The 22,374-nt window shown below is 39.5% G+C and overlaps 1 protein-coding gene across 3 annotated transcripts in view; it reads right to left on the reverse strand.

Moving 5' to 3' along the window:
* SIPA1L1 (signal-induced proliferation-associated 1 like 1) overlaps window positions 1-22,374 on the reverse strand; it is a 320,552-nt gene that overhangs the window by 240,543 nt on the left and 57,635 nt on the right. For all 3 annotated transcript variants that reach the window (XM_012724498.1, XM_004681724.2, XM_012724496.1), the window contains exon 2: window positions 7,222-7,287. The gene's annotated coding sequence lies outside the window, so the exon portion shown is untranslated. The remainder of the gene's footprint in view (window positions 1-7,221; window positions 7,288-22,374) is intronic.

Raw genomic sequence — 22,374 nt, forward strand, 5'->3', positions numbered from 1 at the left:
TACACTAATGTGAGAATACAGACTTCACGTGTTAATAAACATCTGCTGTGGTAAGGGCAGGAAGCAGGTGCTCCTTGTAGCACACTGTCCAGATGAGCAGGCCCTTACAAGGGTACTATTTACCACCTCTGTGAACCCAGTCGGCACCCCTCTGCCTACGTTTCTCAGGGGAAATAAAACAGCTCTCAATTCAGAGAAGTACATTGCTAAATATGTATGTCCATCCATTAAGAGCTACTGGAATGAAAAAGGAAGGAGGGCGGGAGGGAAAGAATCATTTTTCTTACTTTAAACACAATCAAGTGAATCATACTCATTTTGTTAGAAATTGCCGTGAGATTCCACAGGAAATAAAAACTGTAGGGGGGTAAATAATTGGAAAATATCCTCATTACATTGTATAAAGCAGCTTATAAAAAAACATAACATATGATCACAATTCTGTTTTTAAAATGTCACATGGTCACATAGAAGAACAAAAATTAAAGAAAACTATTAAAATATTAGCAACCTTAAAGAACAAATGACCCAGACAGTAAGGGGAAATGTTACAGATTAAGCTAAGTGACACATGGCATGTGTTGCTCCGTCTTGGAATCCTGTCTAACTCACTTAAGATGACAATTTTGAGACATAGGAGGAAAGGGAATTGACTACAAGACTATCTAGCAAATATTATTAAAGATTAATAATTTTGTTAAGGATAATGATATGACATTCTAAAAAGTCATTATCTGTTAAAATTATTTACTAATGAATTTATAGGTTAAAAGACAGAATGGCACAGTATCTGTACTGTGCCTTAAAACTCCAGGTAAAGAAATGAAAGCAATAGGTGGAAGATAGATGGAACAAAAACGGTAAATGTTTGTTTCTGCAGAAGACAGGTGACAAGTACGTGGACTCACTGCAATGTTCCCTCTAGTTTAAATTAGAAAAACTCACATAAAGTAAAAATGCTGGCAAGGATATTATCTTTGGGTACTGGAGAATGGGTGACTGCGTGGGAACTGGGTGATTTTTTACTTTGATCTCTGTTCTGTTAGGGAGATCCAAATCTTACACAAGAAAACATAAATTACTTTAGTCACTTCAAGAAACAAATGTTAACTGTTTTAGGATGTGCTGGTGGGTGGGTAGATGGATGATGGTGGATGGACTGATCTTTCAATGCCTCGTGGCAAGTTTACAAACTCCACTTATTTAATTCACCCTTCATACACAGTTCATTGTTTTTTAGTTGTGTTTCCATGAAGGTCTTATTACAACTGATAATTTGTTATAATTTTTTTAAGATAGACTACTATCTCATTCACTTTTTTTTTTTTTAAAGATTTATTTGTTCATACAGAACTGGGGTACAGGCCAGAGGCTCAGGGGTGGCGAGAGGCTTCACCAGAGACAGAGTGGGGAGAAGAACAGGCAGATCTACGAAGTACACTGCTGAGGGGAGCAGCGAGCGGGTCAGGAGAGGTCTGCCACACCATGTGGTCACCTCCGGGGCAGGCGGGAATCGAACTCATGCAGAAGTGGCTTTACCTTCTCAGTGCTGTGCTTTAACCCGCTGCGCCACCAGGGAGGGCCCTCATTCACTTTTTTAATTAATGCTTTTTTATTGGGGTAACATTAGTCTACACTGTTGTATTTCAAAGGTGCGGGATGCTGTCGCCTCAGGAGTAATTCTCATAGCACATCCAACACAAAGCACCCACAGTCCCCTACCTTGGCCCACTGTGCTCCCTCCTCACCTCTCCCCTCTTGAAAAGCAACTTGAAGACAAGGACATTTCTTTCTTGTATTTCTATCCTGGTTAAAAGCTCCCTCTATGTAATAGGTGTCAAATAATTATTCACTTATTTGAATGAACTCTTCTAATAAATTCAGGGAGGAAAAAAGTGACAACAGCAGAAAACACTACAGATTGCAATCACATACTATAATCTTACATACTGTAATCATAAAAACTTTAAGACTAAAACACACCCAGAGACCCTTTACAAAGGCTGATAGCCATCAACTGTTTGTCCATTTGGCAAATCATCTATTTTCCCTTGTCTAAGGAGAAAAATCAGTAACAGACTTCTTTAAATCAGCTACTGACTTCTTTAAAAAAAAATGACTCCCTGAAAAAAAAATCAAAGCCCATTAGTTCTTCAGCAACCACTCATTATTTCACCTTCTGCAGATGCAGCCGAGTACTCAACCAGACCATTCTTAATAAAGAAAACATATGGGAAGAACACAGCGAAAGCCAAGTGCCATACAAGCAATGGTACGGGAACGTCCTGTGCCCTGCAGACGCTGTGATCAGGCAAAGGGCGGCCTGGAGTTGCTCTGTCACCTCACTGGAGGCTGTGGCACGTTCCATGCAGACGTGCTGTGTAGCTTTTCTGCAAGTCTAGGTATTCATCTCTACATCCTCTTTCTTGAAGGCCATTTCCCAAATCACACAACAAAGCTCTCTTCTCAGAGTACCAAGACTTCCCCAAAACATGGCATAGTGAAGATCCCCACATACCCGCTACCCTTCATTTTGCATGTGTGGTTCTAGTGCAAGTTATTCAAGTACAAGTAGAGGTATTCACAACTTCCTTTTATAAATAAAATATGCTCAGACACTGACAAACATTAGAAAAGATCCAGGTTTGGAAATACAAGCCCTGCCACTTAATTTCCCAAGTGCTTTGAGAGAAACATCAAAGTACCCGGAAGTGGCAGAGACAAGCTCCCCAGTGTCCCCTAAGCGGACAGCTAGCAGACACTGCACGAACAGACACATGGTGCAGGCATCACCAGATGTCACCAACACTAGACAGACCTCAACTCAAAAGTTCCAGATGCCAGTTCTTCAAAAATGTTTTGACCACTCCCCCACCCCACCACCATGAATTGTTATGGTTGGCAGGTAGGTACAGGACGGCTTAGGACTGACCTCTGCACAGTTCTCACCCTGCTCCCACTTATATCCATACACAGCTGCTGTTCCTGTTTATCTGTTTTCTGATTTCTTAATTTTAGAATCTGGTTCAAATGCACTCATTTTTGGCAAATTTTAAATTCATTAAACAGTCACTCTTCCAAAGAGAATTTCATTCCTATTGCCATTTGTTCTGTTTTGTCACAAGAAATGAGTTTAAAAGAGGCAACTCTCTATTTTCTGGAGAATGTAAAAGTAGGAATTCAGTGAGAATAAGTTGTTTTTACTACAGAGAGAGGGGATATCAAAACACTAGTAAATATGAACAAGTGATATTGAAGTCCTGCAAGCCTAAGGACTGCGTATAACTTGTTTAAGAACAAAGACGATACCTCTGAATAATATATAAGCATAATGAAATAATTCTGAGTAACCTCAAGGCAAGCCAAACTCAACTCAAATTAGTCACGACTAAAGAACAATGGAAAGCTCTGCGCTGTCACCGTATGCTACTATAAACTGTTAATATTTTTATCATATGTTATAGTGAGCATATAGTTACTGAAATTTTAAGTATTGATCTAAAAGGTTGTGTCCCTATTTTACAATTTCAAGACTAACAAATCTGCCCAAATGAACATCTGTGATATAGTCTGGTGAGAATTAACACCATCAAAGTCCCATTACTTTTCAATCATTTGTCGTTTTTGCTGAACTATGTTTAAAGAGGAAATGGCACTGGATGTGAAGAGTAGTTCCCGGTGTTTTAAAGAAGACAGAATGTTAGAACAAAGAGAAGAGAGGGAGGGTGCAGCAATGGATTTCAGGGGTCAGATTACAGTTCTACAGGTTAGGAGGCCAGGATGGGAATGTTTTTCAAGCATCTATTTTTCACCTAGCCTCTGAATCTGCTACAGTCACTCTACTCCCTAGATGCCTAAAGTAAAGCACTGTGATCACTAGATTTCTTGCTACCACCATGTATAAGACAAAGAAAAGTCTAGAAGAAAGTACCAATATGCATCTTTATTCTTTTTTATATATCAATTGTTGAAACTGCCTTTAAAACATCAAAAAGTATGTCTTTACTACTGTATATTGTTCCAGCAAACTATTAGTTTCAGTAAATGTGAGAAGTGTTATTCTTTATTTTCAAGAAAAGCAGAAAACTTCCTTAAAAAAAAAACGGCCCTCCCTGGTGGCGCAGTGGGTTAAAGCACAGCATTAAGAAGCTTAAGCCACTTCCGCATGAGTTCAATCCCTGCCTGCCCTGGAGGAGATCCACATGGCACAGCAGACTTCTGACCCGCCCGCTGCTCCCTCAGCAGTGTACTTCGTTGATCTGCCTGTTCTGCTCCCCACTCTGTCCCTGGTGAATCCTCTCACCCTCCCCATCTCTGGCCTATACCCCAGTTTTGTATGAATAAATAAATCTTTAAAAAAAAAAAAAAAAAAGCAAGGCTTCCCTGGTGGCGCAATGGATTAGGATGCAGCATTGCAAGCAAGCCAGGTCGCTTCAGTGAGAATTCTATCCCCATCCCCTGAGCAGACCCACATGGCAAGGCAGACCTCTCCTGACCGGCCCCCTGCTCCCCTCAGCAGTGTACTTCATCAGTAGGCCTGTTCTGCTCCCCACTGTCTCTGGTGAAGGCTCTCACTGCCCCTGCAACTCTGGCCTGTACCCCAGTTCTGTATACATAAATTTTAAAAAAGAAAACAAAAAGTCTTCTTCCATTAAACCCCCCCCCCAGTTCTGTATGCATAAATAAGTGAATCTTGAACACAAACAAACAAAAAAAAAGAAGCCTGGGATACAATAAGCAAATAAATTAAGAAATTTGTGCCTGTGAATTATGTGTTTATTTATAAAAAGAGAAACTCCAATGTCAAATAAAATACTTGGGGAAATTATTAAAATGTTTTCATGTATAAAGCACGTAATTTAGCCAGAGATCATTACCAATTAACATCATTCTTTGGCTCTTGTTGGATATTTAGAAAGTAGCATTAAAAAAAAAAAAAAGTCTAAAGGGAAAGAGAAAAGAATACTTTCTCAACTATATTTTAGAACACGCTCCTCAAAATTTCAGAGTATAAGAATGATGATTTTTGATTATGATACATAGAACTACCTATAAAATATTGTTTGTTTTGTGGGCTTGTGGAGTCTTCCTGTTGTGTTTTTGTTTTGCCTTTTTAGCTTTCTGTTTGCTTTTGGAGGAAGGGGCTCAATTAGCTGTCCTTCCAGTAGAAAGTGCTCAGACACAGGCCAGGAAGACTACCTCCAGCAGTGCTGGGAAGCTGGCCCACCAGTCTCCTCTCCTGCTGTCTGCATGACCTGAGCAAGTCCCCATGTTGAGGAGAAGACTCTCCCGCCTGACCTGATAAACTACACCAGCAACATCAGGTATCACCACCTCTAAAAGCAACTCAATTCAAAAGACAAAGTACAGCTATTATGGCAGCAAATTGGAAACACACGGCCTCACAGTCTCCCCAGAATAGAAGGCCACTCCAACACGACCCTACTGAAGCTTACCAAGCAGGAGTCAGTCTGTAGTTAAGAGTGCACTAAAAGTGCACATTTCTATAGTATGTAAGTACCTGGGAGGGGGCAAAGTAAATCTCGAAAACCAACTCCCAGGATGGAGGTGTAGAACAGAGGGTGTTCAATAACACGCAGTGGTTTCCTTCCTTCCAAAAGTGCGTGAGCTCCAGTGGGCTGCCCTCACAGAGCGCCCTCCGGCTGCTTGCTCCACCACTAAGCAATTCTCAGTGCACCCAGAGATGCAATGGTCTCAATGACAGCTTTTCAGCTGTGTTGCTAATAAAAAACATGAGGCTCTTCAAATGGCTAAAAACTACAGAGATCTAAAAATCTTTCCTGGATTCCACATCTATTAAAGAATAATACCAGGAATGGTCAAATGGACTTCAAAAACACTTTCAGAGATAATTGTTCCCCAATTTCTCTTACTGAAATTCACAAAAGCTCACAAATAGCAAGCCACTTTGAAAGCAATTCTCCTATTACCCAGCAGATTTCGGTAAAGCAGCCCTAAGCTCTGCACAATGGTTTATGGAGGTGAGATGCTCAGGTGACCACTCCTTATAGAATGCAGCTGTTCCAGGACAGTTGCATCCTTAGACAAAGCAGCAAATTAAAAAATAATAATAATTAAATAAAAAAAACAATGTCTTGGCCCTCCCTGGTGGTGCAGCAGGTTAAAGCACAGCACTGAGAAGCTAAAGCCACTTCCGCATGAGTTCGATTCCCGCCTGCACCAGAGGTGACCACGTGGTGTGGCAGACCTCTCCTGACCCACCCGCTGCTCCCCTCAACAGTGTACTTCGTCCATCTGCCTGTTCTGCTCCCCATTCTGTCTCTGGTGAAGCCTCTCGCCGCCCCTGAGCCTCTGGCCTGTACCCCAGGTCTGTATGCATAAATAAATAAATCTTTAAAAAAAAATTGTCTTTGTTTCATCATCTCTCTGAGATGCAGGCTTAATGCAAAGTAACCAAACAAAGCTACATAATCTTAAACTCTTATCTGAATTTAAGAGCTTAACATTTTAGAGTATTTTGAGCCTGTGGAAATGTCTATCTGTATTAAGTTGTTGTTTTTATCAGTAAGAGAGTACCCATTTATAGCATATTAAAATATGTGCGCAATGTCCACTATAACACTCCAGTGGGCATGTGACAGGGCTGGGTTTCTACCCAGGAGCAGCCAAACTCAGAGCTCTAAACTATAAGACATGCCATCAGCAAGCGTCCGCCAATTATCTCGGCCTCTCAAAACTTTTAGGATGAATTTGGCAATTCAAATCATACACTAACCCATCACTGATAACAGGATTTTTATTTAGAACATAGAGGAATTTACTCCATCCCAAGAGATGGTCTATGGGATTATATACTAATTATAGGTTGACTGCTGTCAAGTGTTAAGAAACATAAATGATTTTTTTAAACACATTTACTATGGAATGAAAACATCAGTATGTAACAAAAACCTCGTATTAACTGAAGTAGTCAAAAAGAAAAATACCTGAACTATACAAAGCTGACAATATTGAACTCAGAAATCAATGACAGAAACTGCACAGGGAGTTCCCCCTTCTCTCCATTTCCATTTGTGCCACTCAACACTGAAACAAAGGAAGAAAACCCACTGGGAAGAAGTTACAGCATCCACATTTGATAAATCAAAAATCTGCTATAAGAAACAGGTTTTCTAAGAACCAGTGCTTGAATAACTTATGCCTTGCCCACCCTGCCCTTTTGACAATTTTACAACTCACCTTATTCCACTTCAAAGTTACAATAAATCTTGTTTATGGGTCCAACCTGAGATACTCGTTCAAAACCTAGAATAAAATAAACAGGAACATTAGTATACAAGGTTATTTTGGGACTCTGGAAACATACAATAATACTTCAAAGCAGTAAGCTTAAAGGGGACTAGGGGAGAGCAGGAAGGGGAAAAATCACTGTTACAAACCATAACTGAAATGTTATATACTTTACCCTAAAACCCTCTAATTTGTAATCTCTGCTTGTGCAATTCAACATACATTTAAATTTAAGGCCTTCAACAAGCCAAACACTCCCACTCAAACAACAAACTCTTTTTTTTCTTTTTAAAGATTTATTTATTTGTACATATAGAACTGGGGTACAGGCCAGAGGCTCAGGGGTGGCAAGAGGCTTCACCAGAGACAGAGTGGGGAGCAGAACAGGCAGATGGACGAAGTACACTGCTGAGGGGAGCAGCGGGCAGGTCAGGAGAGGTCTGCCAGGCCATGTGGTCACCTCCAGGGCAGGCGGGGATCAAACTCATGAGGAAGTGGCTTTAGCTTCTCAGTGCAGTGCTCCAATCAGCTGCACCACCAGGGAGGGCCTCAAAACAACAGCCTCGCTCTGCACCATGCACAGTGACCTGCTCAGAAGTCCTGGGAGAAACCCAGGAGCCAGTACATGCCAGACACTCCACAGGCAATTTTGCTATAGCCAGCACTCATCATCTCCCTAAGGGAACCCCTGTTCCAAACCAATTATGTCCCCCAGGAGACATCATGCCAGGTCTGAAGACATTTTTGGTGGTGAGCACAGTGGAGAGGCACATTAAGAGGCAGGGGCCAGGGATGTTGCTAACTGCCTAAAATGCACAAGTCAGCCCCTCACAACAAAGTGTGTCTGGCCCCAAATGACAACAGTAGTGAGGTTGACAAACCCCGTTACAATGCAACCAAACAAGTAATTTCTCATTATTCACAAAGTCTGGAATTGCCATACTGAATGCTTCAAATAGGTTCTACAGTCACAAAGCATTTCCTAAACGTGTTAAGTTTATGATTAGTTAATAGAACACATATACATGTCCCAAATTCCTAATTTACAGTACATATACCTATTTCTTTAATGTTATAACAAATCAGAGTTTCTAAGACACTAATTGCTTAATGTTTACTGAGGTGAATGAAGCACTCTTCCAAATTATGTCAATCCTCAAACTCTTTCCTGAAGATAAAAATGGAAGAAGAGAAAAACTTAAGTAACTTAGCTGCACTCACAGATAGTCCCAATTCCTTGTGAGAACAGGAGGGAACGTTCCTCCCATCAGCCTGTCAGTCCACAGGTTAGCCCCTATCTTTTATTCAGCCAAATACAAAGGCACTTCAAAAGTTACTTTAATAGCATTTAAACCAAGACTGGTGGAGGCCTATTTCATCCCAGCACCATGTTCTTATGCAGCACACCAGAACCAAGCATGGGCACATGTCCTCATCCTACAGTAACCAAGCAGCAGAAACAGGAGGAAAGAAACCATAAAGGATATTCTGAGAGTCAGATATCTCAGACAATAAACTTGCAGTTTTCACATGACTGACCTACAAGCTGCACTCACAGAATAGATCATCAGTGACACTCAAAGCATATACTTTGTTTTGTTCATCTTAATAATGAGCCAGTTCATTACCAGATAAAACATAACTGACAGCTGATGTCCCCAAGTAGCTCACTTAGATACACGAAGAAACCTGCACATGTACAACTCAATCAAAGGATATGACTGTGAACAAACTAAGAAAAATTCCATCGGAACTACTCTACTACAAGGACATTTCCATGAGATGGCACAGGAGCTTATATTCTAATTATAGGCTGATTTCTTCCTCTGAATCCCAGAACTCTGAAGGAGCACCCAAGCCACACTCAGGCACCCCCGTAGTGGGCACCGGTTGACGGTGAGTGGAGAGGCACTGGCATTCATATCCCAAAGCGTGGGGCTTTGGGCAGTCCAGGCAGAGTGAGTGGCAGGAAAAGGGCTCCCATCTGGAGGTGCCTACCCAACACCTTGGGGACTCTTCACTAGCCAAATCACTGGGAAGCTCTCCTGAGTGATGTGCTTATCCAAAGAAGGGATGAAATGGGTGGAGCTAAACTACAGTTGAGATTCAAGAGGCCTGTGAAACTAACACACAGCCTATTAGACCTCCAGCAGGGAAAGAAGGCAGTTGGGGAAGGCAGCCTAAGCCATGAACCAGAAAAACAATGACCCCGTCATCCAAGACAACTTCCTAATTAATGGCTAAGAGCAAAGCATTGCTATGGATAAAGGCAGATTTCCAAATTACCAAGGTGCAGAAATATTCATGTGCCTTGTGGGATTTAAACCCTGCCTCCACTTATCTACATTTAAATAGGTCTGTAAATAAAAACGCACAACAAAATTTCCAAACATAAAGACTTCATTTTTTTTCTCCCTCTGCAGTAAAATATATTCTGTTCCAAAAAAGAAGAGTTGCTCAATGTCCTGTCAAAGGCAATCCAGAGAAGCCACCTACACTATAAAAGCAGCAAGAAACAAAATGCTAAAGAAAATCCTGCATGTGTGGGAGTGTACTGAGTGCACTGTAACTACCATTCTGAGTTTTTTAAAGCTGCTTTCCTTGATCATTCTGAGAAATATGGAAATCAGTGTAACTTCTAAAGTGAAGTTTGTCTTCCAACCTATCTAAGGAAAACAGCCTTATGCTGGATTTTAGTCCACTAAAGAAAGAAAAAGTGGCAGGGGTGGGGAAGTGGGGGGCGGGGTGGGCATCCAATGCCTTTTAACCCATAGTTTTCTAAACTCTATTTCTAGGGTGGATACAAATGTTCCCTGGGAAAGAAGGCTACTCCTTTCCCTGTAACTGTCTTACCACCACCCTTCATGCCCCCCAAATTTTAGATTGGGACCAGCTTGGCCTCAATATGCTTAATCCTAAACATGTGGGAGCTAACTATCCACACTGAAGTGAACTGACTAGATGACGAAGCAGTACAGCTATCTCCTACTCTTCCTCTCAGTTTCCCTATGGGGCTTATGCTTTCTGAAACGATAAATTCTGAGGTAGCAATCAACCAGTCCAACAATTCTTACTAAAGTCTACAAAACATGAGGTAGCTGAGGGTGGTGGACAAAGAGAAAGGAAAGACCTTGAACAGTTCATCAGCAAACTGAGGAGAAAAGAGTGGCATTCGCATAACAATTAAAATACAGGTCATCGCTTTGACTTGGAACACAGTGGGGCACCCTATTTTCATAAGCCACACTTTCCATTGAAGGCAGCACTGTGTGAGCTGGGAAATATACATGGGTGAAGGCAAATAATCAACAGGGAAACTATACCAATGAATTAATAAAAATCAGCCTACTAAACCAAGATTCAACGAGAAGCCAGGCAGTTGCAAACCAGAGAGCAGACCCAAGCAAACCTTTCAGCTACACAAATGATTCATTTGCTTTTGAGCTACCAAATCAATCAGCAGGAGATTTTTCTATTTTATTTTTGCTTAGTAATAATCTTAGATTCAAAAAAAGTTTGCAAGACTAGTACAAGTTACTTTAATTCTGTGATCTACTTGAGAGTAACAAGCCAGCGTGCTGGCCTCTCTATCACCCCTGCAAAGTTTAGTGAGCAATTTCTGCAGGAAGGGCATTCTACAACACCACATTATTTATGACCGTCTACATCCAATTCAACACTGAAATAGTAACACCCATGCCCTGACCTACAGATGAGCTTTACCTGTCTCTGCCAGCTTTACTCTGTCTCAGCAATGAACGTCCCTGAAATAAAGGCACCACGCCAGACTCTTGCACCGCTCTTCGCTTTGCGCTCTCACTATCCACTTCACTGAGACCTCCTAGGCTCTCCTTGACAGTTGATCTCCACAATTCTGAAGACTCCATGTCAAGATGCTCCTCAATTTAGGTTTGGCTGATGCTTCCTTATGATGAGATTCAAGATACGAACTTTCAGCAGGAATATCACTGAAGAATTCCTCTGATTCTGCAGGGAGCACACTATTTCATTTTTTTTCCACAGCTGGTAAATGTCTCTTTGATCAAGGTGGTACCTGCCATATTCCACATTGTAAAGTTCCTCTTTTTCCTTTTGTAACTAGAAGTATTTTGTGGGGTGATATTTTAAGACTATATAAATATTCTATTTCTCAGCAAACCCAATACATTTAGCAGCCACTGATAATTCTTGGCAAACTTAACTATTCTTTGATAGTTGCCAAAAACTGATTTTCTAGTCTGGGTGTGCATCTTACACAGGGCCCCACTGTTCCTGGGTCATCTAAGTGAACAGAATCACAGGTATGTGTGCACACATACACACTTCTTTCTTTCTGGATCTGTCTACATTTACTGAAAAACAGTTCAGATAGGTACCCTGAATTCCAATCTAGCACCACAGGGTTCATTGTAATTTTTACCTTTTCCTTTATAACACCGACTACGGCTCCCATTAACCTCAGTTTATTTACTTCTGGGAGTCATCCTCCCACGTTCCATAATGCTATTCCCTACCTGTGATCTACTGCAGTATCAGAAAATGTTCTCTCTAACAAAAACACCAATAAGGAAGATGTCTGAACAGACAAGAAATCACTCCAACTCCAGTAGAACACCACAGAAAACTTTGTAATCTCCTGTCCCCCACTCCCATCACCTAACCCCAACCCCTCTCACATCAGCAAAGGCCCTGAAGAGAGGCAAATGCATTACACTTACCTGTGTAAGTGTATATCCAGTCTCTCACTATGTAACATGGTCCCATCTGCACAAAGTCTAAGCGGGCAATGCTAAAAATATACTGCTTACAGATACATTCATTTTTAAAAGCAAGGGGATGTTGAAGATAAAATTCAGGGGCAGTGGTCACCTCCAAAGGGAAGCAAGAGGATGGGATCGCAAAGGAACACACAGCAGCTTACAAGTACTGATGGCGGTCCAGCTCTTAATGAGACCCGCCAGTGCTGAGCCCGCTTCCTTGACATGTGCAATTAGTGTCTGACCAAACCCAGAGGGGGTCTCTAGTGAGGATCGTCTTGATTTGATAATTAAATCCTAAAATGGTTAAGCATATGTTATGGCCAAATAATAAGAAGTGAGCAGAGGAAAGGGGAGACCAAAGAAAACAAAACTACAGAACAAAAGTAGTAAAAGGACCCAGTAGGGTACAGAAATAATTCAGGCTTATGCAAACTTCATGCTGCAGCCTATCAGTGTCCACAGTTTATGAAGAATGAGGACTGTAAGCCCATCCTGTGAGTACTGCGAGCATGCGAACACCACACAGAAAAACAAATCTCAATACAGAAAAAGGGAAGGAAAGGAAACATCAACAGACAGCTATGCAAGGCAGGCCTTTTTTTTTTTTTTTTTGAAGGTTTTCAGTTACTTCTTTATGAAAAGAGCAATCAGTCAGTGTTGAATTCAGCATCTGGCATTAGAAAGACAAAAAGTTATCCTGAAGAATTTCTGAATGAAGATGACAAGCTGAATAATTTAATCCATAGGTTGTTTCATCTTACATAATCACAAAAGAGACAGAAATTACCCCTCAAAATAAAGAAAGAACACCTTAGTTTTTAAAGAAATTAAAAATCTAAAGAAATAAAAAATTGGTTTTTGGTTTTTTGTTTTGCTTTGGCTTTGAAAAAGAGAAATCCCTGAAACCTATTAAGAGTTTCGATGAAAACTCCCTGGTAATTAATTTGGGTAAAAATCAATATGGCACTTCGAAAAACAATCTTGCCAAGCTAATCTAATCTGCATTATTGAGACAACCTACTTAACAAGAGAATACAAGACTTGTATTTTTAACTTCAGTGGATTTGATAAATTATGAAGACACAAGAAAAATTATTTTTCCCAGAAAAGTACTTATACCAATGGCTTGTTATCCCAATGTACAAACTACTTAATTTTTCCGTACAATTCTAAATATAGATGTTCAATATAGATAGTCAAGCAAATAAAGTGGCTAGAAAGAGGAGGATGTGGGGATGCCAAGAGAAGTCTGCCCCACTCATGGGAACATGAAGTCCCTTCTTCTATGCAGATAGATATACATGCAACTTTTCTAAGCTTATTTTTTTCATCCTGAGGCTTGTCCACCTCGCAAGTCACCTCCACCTAGCCATTCACTCAGGCCAAACACCTAGGACTCACTATTTCCTTTCCCTCACATCCCATACCCATTTTCTCAAAACCTGTACATTCTCTCACCTGAAGCCTTCTTGAATCTCTCACTCTTCTACATTTTGCCTGTCAGCCACTATTATTATCTCTCCAGTGGACAACTGCCCAGATTCCCCACAATCTTTCTACCTATGATCATTTCCCAGAGTAATCAGGCTGACTTTTTAAAAGGTGAAACTACATATTACCAAGCTGCTGCTGAAGAACCCGTAACAGTTTCGCACCACCTGAGATGTCAAAAAAAAAGGTAAAGATTTTACCCAAATTTAAATCGCTCCGTTAGCATGCCAGGGTTTTATGGATGCTGGCAAAAGCCAAGAGACTCATGAGTCACAGTCAAAGGAACTTATTACTCAGAGCAACAGCAGTAGCCAGAATATCAGCATTTTTGGTGCCAGTCCCAGGTGACACAAAGAGACCAGATGACACAGGAACCAAGAGGCTTCTGTTACAAGAGACAGCCCTGAGCTAATGACCCAAATCTTTACAATGAGTGGTAAGTTATCTGACCTTTAGTCCGGAAAGAGACATTGTCTTTATTTTAATAGATGGTAAATGTGCCCAATCTTTGCTGTGGCAGGAGACATTCTATCTTTCAAGTTCTATTTGTTGCCCATACAGATCATCCTTGAAAACAGAGTCCAGAACAAAAGTAGAAAGGGCAGAGCACAGACAGAACAGTCTCCCAGATCAGAATAAAAGCCAATTTCTTAGCATGGTCCACATAGTACATCATTGTAATACATGCAGAATCCCTGTCTCACCAGCTCCACTGGCCCCTGTTAGCACCAAGTTGTCAAATAAGGACACCTTTGCCACATGGGTCCTTTTATCTAAAATGTTCTTTGGGTGGAGGGGAGGGTGGGCCTTTGATGTCATTCCTTCCGGAAAATCTTCAGTCTACACAAACCCCCACACTCATTGTTTATCCTCTTAACTACCTTGCTCACTCATTCATTCATTCAATAAACATTTATTGAGCACCTGCTCTGTGGCAACCATTATTCCAACTTCAGTCACAACAATGGCTTTAATTACTTGTTTGTTTACTGCAAGTTTCCCTTGAGGGTAGAAACCTTATCTTTCCATTCCTAAAAGCCTATAGCCCTGCCAGCCCGCTCAATAACATTGATGAATAAATAACTATTGCAATACTATGTATGAATCCACTTCAATACGGGGAAAGCAGCAAAGTGCGCAAAAGGCAAAGATTTAGGAGCTGGACATCCTCAATTCAAACCCTGGAGTCATCACTCAGTGGTACCTGAGCAATTAATATATATATGATTCCCCATAAAATGAAGAAAATCCCTCTTCCTAACTCACAAGATTAGAAGATAAAATGGTGGAATCTATTTCAAACCTTTACAATATAATTAAAGCTTTGCAATATAATTACACTTTAAATATAATTAAAACAGTAAATTTTTAGTTAAATTGATAGTTAATAGTCATGAGATCATTCAGCAAGAATATACAAGCCCTTATTATAAAGCTGACCCTATTATTATGAAAACTTAAAACAAAAATGTATAACTTAAAATACAACTAGGAAACACCTTGTTCTTTAATAAACATTATGGGAAATAGTTTTATTTTTTCTTCTAAACACTCTCTGGACAGCTTTAAAAACTTTCAGATAAAAAGTGAGTCACTTTTACCTCCTCCTGATCCCAGAACAATAAAAGAATGCTTTTTGGTTGCTGAAGTTATTTTTAAGCAAGTCATTCAAATGCCAATTTAGAAAATTTTTAGACTATAGTTACACCTCTGAATGCCAATCTTCAAAACAGAACTTTTTAGCCTTTTGGCAAAATTTACGAATTTATTAATTCTGTTTCCTTATATGGACGTCAACTGAGACCAAATATAGTCTCTTCACTGCAAGATGGTGGTGGTGTGTGTATGTGTACTGAAGGGAAAGCAAGGTTCACCTTAAAGCTGGCCGCACTGAGGTGTCAGCAGGGAGGCTGACCCGGGCTGCAAGCAGGACAGCCACACAGGACACACAGCTGATGTGAACTCCCCAAATAACTTACCTTCTAGATTCGTGTAATGAAATTACTCAAAACTTAATTTAAGAGAATACTGCTTCTATGACACAGATGTATAAAATGACAAAAGTGACAGTCCACGCAGCATTCATTAAAAAGGAACATGAGATCGATATGTTAAGATCCTTTTATATAACATTTTTCTTATTCAACATATATAAATTAACAGGTACATCACACTAGCAAAAAGGAATATAATATGAATTAGTGCTTCTGAAAGTACAAAATGAAGGAAAGAAACAGATGGGAAGACGCTGAGCTAAGAAAGATACTGGGGTTAAGAGAGACGCAGGAGGAGGGTCCACAATATGCACATGGAAAACCAGACACAGACACACAGCCAACAGCTTTTCACTACAAATGTGAAGGGGTCTCACATTTAAAGGGGTCTCCTTGTATGCTATCTTAAAGATGACTACCTATTTCAAATTTGCCCTTGGAGAGGGCAGGCGCAGTTACCAAATTATTCATCTAGTCCTCACTAACCACAAACACTTTTGTCATAGTAAGTATAAAATACAGGGCATCTGGAAGCTTCTACACTGATACTAATTTAAATAAACAATGCCTAAACCAGTCTTACAGGTAAGTAATTTTCCACAGTGGTGACACCAATTGAGACTCTGTATGTGTTAGGCACTTAATATTCTCTTTCTCTGATAATCAATATTAACGATCCAAGGAGCTGGTGAGAATCAATGAAGTTTTATATTTTGTCCAAGATAAATTAGGAATTAATGGTATGAAATTTAAACCCAAAACAATTCCTCTTCCACATTCTGGTCACTTTCATACAGTGCTATCTTGTCTCTCAATAACCAGTCAATATGAGTAAATGAGTTTTACATTTGAATATGAGGTTTTTACTTAATCACTATAACTCTGTTAAGTGACTTGGCCAAGGTCATACAGCTGATTTAATAAAATGACAAGCAGGGAATTAAACCTATGTGTGTTTGATACTAAATTCATGTTTCTACTATACTATTCAGTCTCTACCTTACAGTATTTAGAAAGTGTGCAGTATTGGTATGATTTATCAGTTACCACTAAAAATAATATATGAAAATGCATATTATAATAAGCTGTAAACTTTATTAAAATAATTTATAAATATTTTATAAATGGCAAATACATGTCAAAAAATTTTAGTAATATTCATAAATGATAGAATCAGGTAAGGATTGTTTTAATTTCTGTTTTTCTCTTTATTAGGTATGGTACATACTTGAGAAAACAGCTGGATTTGTTCCTTACTGTTTCATGTTATTATTAGTTACGTCTATTTTTCTTACATTAAAAGTAACTTTTACAAAATATTTTGGCCAAATGAACATACTTTATGAAGAAAGAATCTAAAGAAAATGTTAAAAAGCACAGGAACTATATTTGGGTACAGATAACTTTTCCCTCTATTCTCTGGAACCTATTGAAATTAAATTTGATGTAAAATGTGATATAAGCTTAACATAACTTCAGAGTCAAACAAAATGTAAACAATAATAAAAGCATGCCTCACAATTGAGGTCATGCAGAAGCCTGACAGTACCAAGGGAAAACAGCCTTTCCAATCTTGAATTACACGGTAATTCCTCAATGTTATCAGGGCTTCTTGGAAACTTGGACTTTAAACAAAATGACAATAAAACCAACTTGACCACCGGCTGACATAAACAAGAATTATGTCCCCTCAACACATTCCTGATCACCAAAGCATCACCAAACTTATAGACCAAAACATATCTAACATTAAAAATCATTAGTATCCATTCATTTATTCATTTACTCATTCATTCATCTTCTGACCCTACTTATTCCAGTTTGGGATTTCAGGGGACCAGAACTGTCCTATCCCTGCAGTGTGCAGCTCGCAAGCCAAGCCTGCACAAGAGAGCCTCCATCACAGGATGCACGAACCTCAGTCCTACTGGGACACCTGAGATGTGCCCATGAACCTAAGGTGCACATATCTGGGGGGGAGGGGGTATCGGCAGCATACCCTGAGCACACCCCCACAGACACTGAGGCTGGGGGAGAGGGTGTGCAAACTCCACACAGACAATGGCATAGGAAAGCAACTGAGTATTTTTTTCCCATCAATGTTCTCCAAAGACCTGGTTATTTACCCAAAGAAAGAACGAGAGCTATTCTGAATTACATAACACAGGAAATGCTGAGAGGAAAATGACCCAACAACTTGAGAAAAGCATCCCTGGAAATGTCAGTACAATAGCTTCATTAAAAAAAAAAAAAAAGAGGCTCCCCTGGTGGCGCAGCGGTTAAAGCACAGCACTGAGAATCTAAAGCCGCTTCCGTATGAGTTCGATTCCCGCCTGCCCCAGAGGTGACCACATGGCGCGGCAGACCTCTCCTGACCCGCCCGCTGCTCCCCTCAGCAGTGTACTTCCATGATCTGCCTGTTCTGCTCCCCACTCTGTCTCTGGTGAAGCCTCTCACCCTCCGCAACTCTGGCCTGTCCCTCAGTTCTGTATGAATAAATAAATAAATCTTTAAAAAAAAAAAAAAAGAAAGAAAGAAAAGAAGTAAGTTTTAGCACTTGTCCAGGCATTTGAACAAGCTAGCAGTTCATTTGAAGAAACCAGTGGCTTTGAGATGTTTAACCTTAACAACTAATCAGTATCTGAATCCTTCATTCAACCAAATTACTTTACAAAATATATACTCTTCTCGTCTTGTACTATGACATTACATCATGACCATAAAACCTCAAGAGTACTGATCCATCATGGTGGAAGGTGCCGTTAACATAACCTAAAATGGGAGGTACCATTCCCCTAAATGAAACTACCACTCAGCTGCTGACTGTGTAAGCTGGTGAAAACACTACTTGTTTCCAAAGCCATCAAATAATATGCATTCCAATAGCACAGCATATGGGGTCAGAAGGGAGAAAAGGAGCACTCTGACTTTTTACAGAATGTTTGTAAGATCTAAAACAAATACAACAAAATATTAAGGCTTGATGAAGTTGGAAATATATAGTATTATTCCCTATCTTTTCCAATTGAAACACTTGAAAATTAAAGAGGTAATGTTCAATTGGTATAAGTCAAAACAATAATCCTTCTTCTAAGCCTACTTGTATTAAAACATGCACATCACCAGCCCTCTAAATTACCCTGTGATATTTTACCACCCAGAGAAGCCACTGTTGACACTCATACCAAACATCCCCCAATAAGCAGTTTACTCTTTTGGAAAACATGAATTCAGAAAAATTACCATTTGGAAGGATATAAATAATTATTCCTGTAATGATGCTAAGATAGTCACAAATCACCTGGGATGATCTGTATCTGTACCTTGACTTCATTTCTAAAATGATTCAGTAAATAGATCTACCTCTCAAAATGCACACTTCCAGGACAGACAGCCCACGCCCCCACAGGAAAGCACAGGACACCTGCAGAGGGCCACCTACTCTTCACACCACAAGATCCACTTTTGGCATTCAAGTGACAAGAAAATGTATTAATGGAAAGCCTACGGACTGAAAAAAGAAATCTTTAGAAAGTGAGTTCTTAACGTTCTTATCAAGAATTGGAAAAGCACCAGACTCCACACTTGTGTGGTGCTCTGACTCGATGCACAGGGACACAGAGGAGAAATCCCTACCATATACAGAAAACGGATGGGGAGGATAGTGCAGCTGGATGGGCCATCCACTGCCTCCCTCCTGGCGTCTCTAGAATTTAGGAAATACTTAGATAATAACAGAACAAACCAGGAAAGCAGTTCATAGTTAAAGGAGGGCTTGAAGTTGTGGCAAGGAACATGTTACAAGCATCATGGAGTGGTTAACCTAAACAACCCAGGAAACCTCAACGGTGTGCTCTTCTAGTTCTCAAAAAGCGACATGGCACAATCACAATTAAACTGAAACTCATCTGTACTCTCACCAGCCAAGCAAGTCAGTCAGATCTTAAAGGAGGTACTAACAGTTACTGTGTTCTGTAGTAGGTACTTACTTTGGTTGAGACATTTACTGCATGGTCCCTAGAGTAAAGAGCTGCAGATCTCTGATGGCACAGATGTTCCAAAGGTTACAGCCAAATTCATGGGGAAGGAGATGGGAAAGGAACAACCGTACCAACCAAAATGTTATGAGGCGCAGCTTCAAGGATGGTGAGCAGACACAAAGGCTAGGAGAACAGTTTGGGGGGCTCAAGGAAAGACCCCGTGTGAGTTTCCTATGACCTGCCGGAAGCTGTTCGGGGGTGATGGGGAATAAACACAGAAAGGGCTGCTGCACCCAAGGTGCGAGTAAATAAAGAGTATTCCATGGAAATACTTTAAACATCAAACATACAAAGAGGCACTGAAGCTCTATAGGTTGTGTGGAAATTTTTCCTGAGAGCCACAAGAGAGAAGTGTTATTGATGAGTGTCAATTTTCACTTTTAGACACAGAAAAACATTCAGATGAAACTTGGAAGACTGTAATTCTATCAGACAGTTGAAATGTAAATTGTTGCTAGTGCCTGATGAAGCTTTGTGATAAAGTTCACTGTACAGGGAACAGCAGGCTAGCACAGTGTATGTGTTATTCTCTGTCCCTCCCCAGTTCTACTGAGATATAAATGATAATACTGTATTAGTTTAAAGTGCACAAGGTGATTTAATGTATGTCCACAGTATGAAGTGATTAGCACAGTAAGTATGATTAATATCACCTCACAAAGTCCCAAACGAGAATTTATTATGGCAAAAGAAAATGTTACTCTTCTAACAGTGAATTTGAAAATCTACATTTAATGTACAAATGTAGTTCAGAACTTTCAAATAGCAGCTAAATTGGAAAATAATAACCTTTGACAAATTAATCCAAAGAACTGCAATTAAGTCTTAGATGTCTGGTTCCATTTAGGCCATAAGACTTTCAAAAACAAAACAAAAAAATTCTATGTGGGAATTCTTCACACCTTGTAAAGCAGAAAGCAAACTCTGCTACCTTGGGTGGTAGAACTGCTTCACTGTGTACTTACTTAAGCTGTCCAAACAAGTTAAAATAGTCCTGTTTTTAAAAAGCTATATGGATTAAAAAAAAGTCTGAATATCACACTTGGCAGTAATGTCAACAAAGCACCTAACAACTGATTGCTAAATAAACAGTTCATTTGCTAGAACGAATAGCAAAAGCTGGAAGGACTGATGATGTTGGAAGGCTGGAGCCATCCCAGAAAGTCGTCAAACAACCTGTCAAAAAGTTTGGATAACCAATGCAAGGAGGACCTTCCAAAGGTTTATTAGAGGTTACTAAAGTCAGAAACAAATGTGCATGTCTGTATGCATGTGAGCACACTCCATCCATCTATCCATCCATCCATCGATCCATCCATTTATCCATTCATCATCCATCCACCCAGTATTTTCACGTCCCCAAAAACAACTTCAACAGTAATGTGGAAGAGAGCCTGAGTGAGGAACTGAAAAAAGAAATCCTAGTAAGAAGGTTTTTTGTCATTTTCCAGGTGACAGATGATGGAGATCTGAACTAAAATAAGGGGAAATGGAGAAAAGAAGGCGTTCAAGAAGGACTTAGGGATATAACTGACAACACCAAGAAAACAATTAGATGTAATGACTGAGAAAAGAAGAGCTGAAAATCAACTAATATCTCTATCTTGGTAGACTGGAGAACTTGGTGGTGCTGTAGTACAAATAAGAAACTGAATGACCATAAATTGAGTAACTGCATAATTTTCAGTAACAGTATTTTATAAAGGTTATACTTATCAATATCATTAACATTTACATTCAACAGTCTGAAATTCCCCACTAGTCACACAGAAACCAGCCTCAAAAATAGACGCACTCTAAACAGGTATTTTGAAATGTCAATTTAGTTTACCCTAAAAATCCATAAGTAAATAATTCACATTTAGCAAAAAATAGAAAATATTCCAAATAAATATTTTTCAAAACAAGAACTACTAACTGAAGAGTCTCCATAATGAATCCTATTTGCTCAATGAATTTCATCAGATAATGTGTGTCATGCTCTAGTTAATGAGTTTTGGCATTAATTCATTGCATCACATTAAAATAAACTGGGCCCTCCCTGGTGGCACAGCAGATTAAAGCACAGAACTAAGAAGCTAAAGCCACTTTAGCATGAGTTCGATCCCCAATCCCAGAGGTGACCCACATGGCGCAGCAGACCTCTCCTGACCTGCCCGCTGCTCCCTTCAGCAGTGTACTTCGCCAGTCGGCCTGTTCTGCTCTTCTCACTTCCCCTGCACCCCTGGCCTGTACCCCAGTATATATATATATACACATATATTTAAAGATGTATTTTATTTATATATATAAATATACTTTATTTATATATATATAGTAAACCATTGTAAATGGGACATACAACATATAGCAAATTATTTATAATTCTATACAAAACAATGAAAAGTATACATATGCAATATTCTTAGTTAATGCTTAGTTTAAAAAAGCTAGATACAAAATTTTATCACAAAATTGTACCATTTGTATTACTTTTTTTCTCCCTCAGCTTTGAGATATAATTGGTAACAAACTGTGCTATATGTAAAGGCAAATTCCCTCCAATAATTAATATATCCATCACCTCATATATGAAGCTCTTATTTTGGTGAGAACAAGTAAGTTCTATTCTTAGCAAAGTTCAAGCACACAACTTGATGTTACTAAGCCACTATATTACACATTAGATCCTTAGACTTTATTTATTTTATTACTGGAAGAATAGATCTTTGTAGAACATACTTGTTTCTAAATATTAACAGAAAGAATTTGGAACATCAAGAGAATTTGGAGTTTATAAAAACCTGGATATCTTTCTCTTTTTTGTCATAGATTATA

The sequence above is a fragment of the Condylura cristata genome, unplaced genomic scaffold, assembly GCF_000260355.1.
Source record: "Condylura cristata isolate star-nosed mole 26May11 unplaced genomic scaffold, ConCri1.0 scaffold00013, whole genome shotgun sequence".
Classification (NCBI taxonomy): Eukaryota; Metazoa; Chordata; class Mammalia; order Eulipotyphla; family Talpidae; genus Condylura; species Condylura cristata.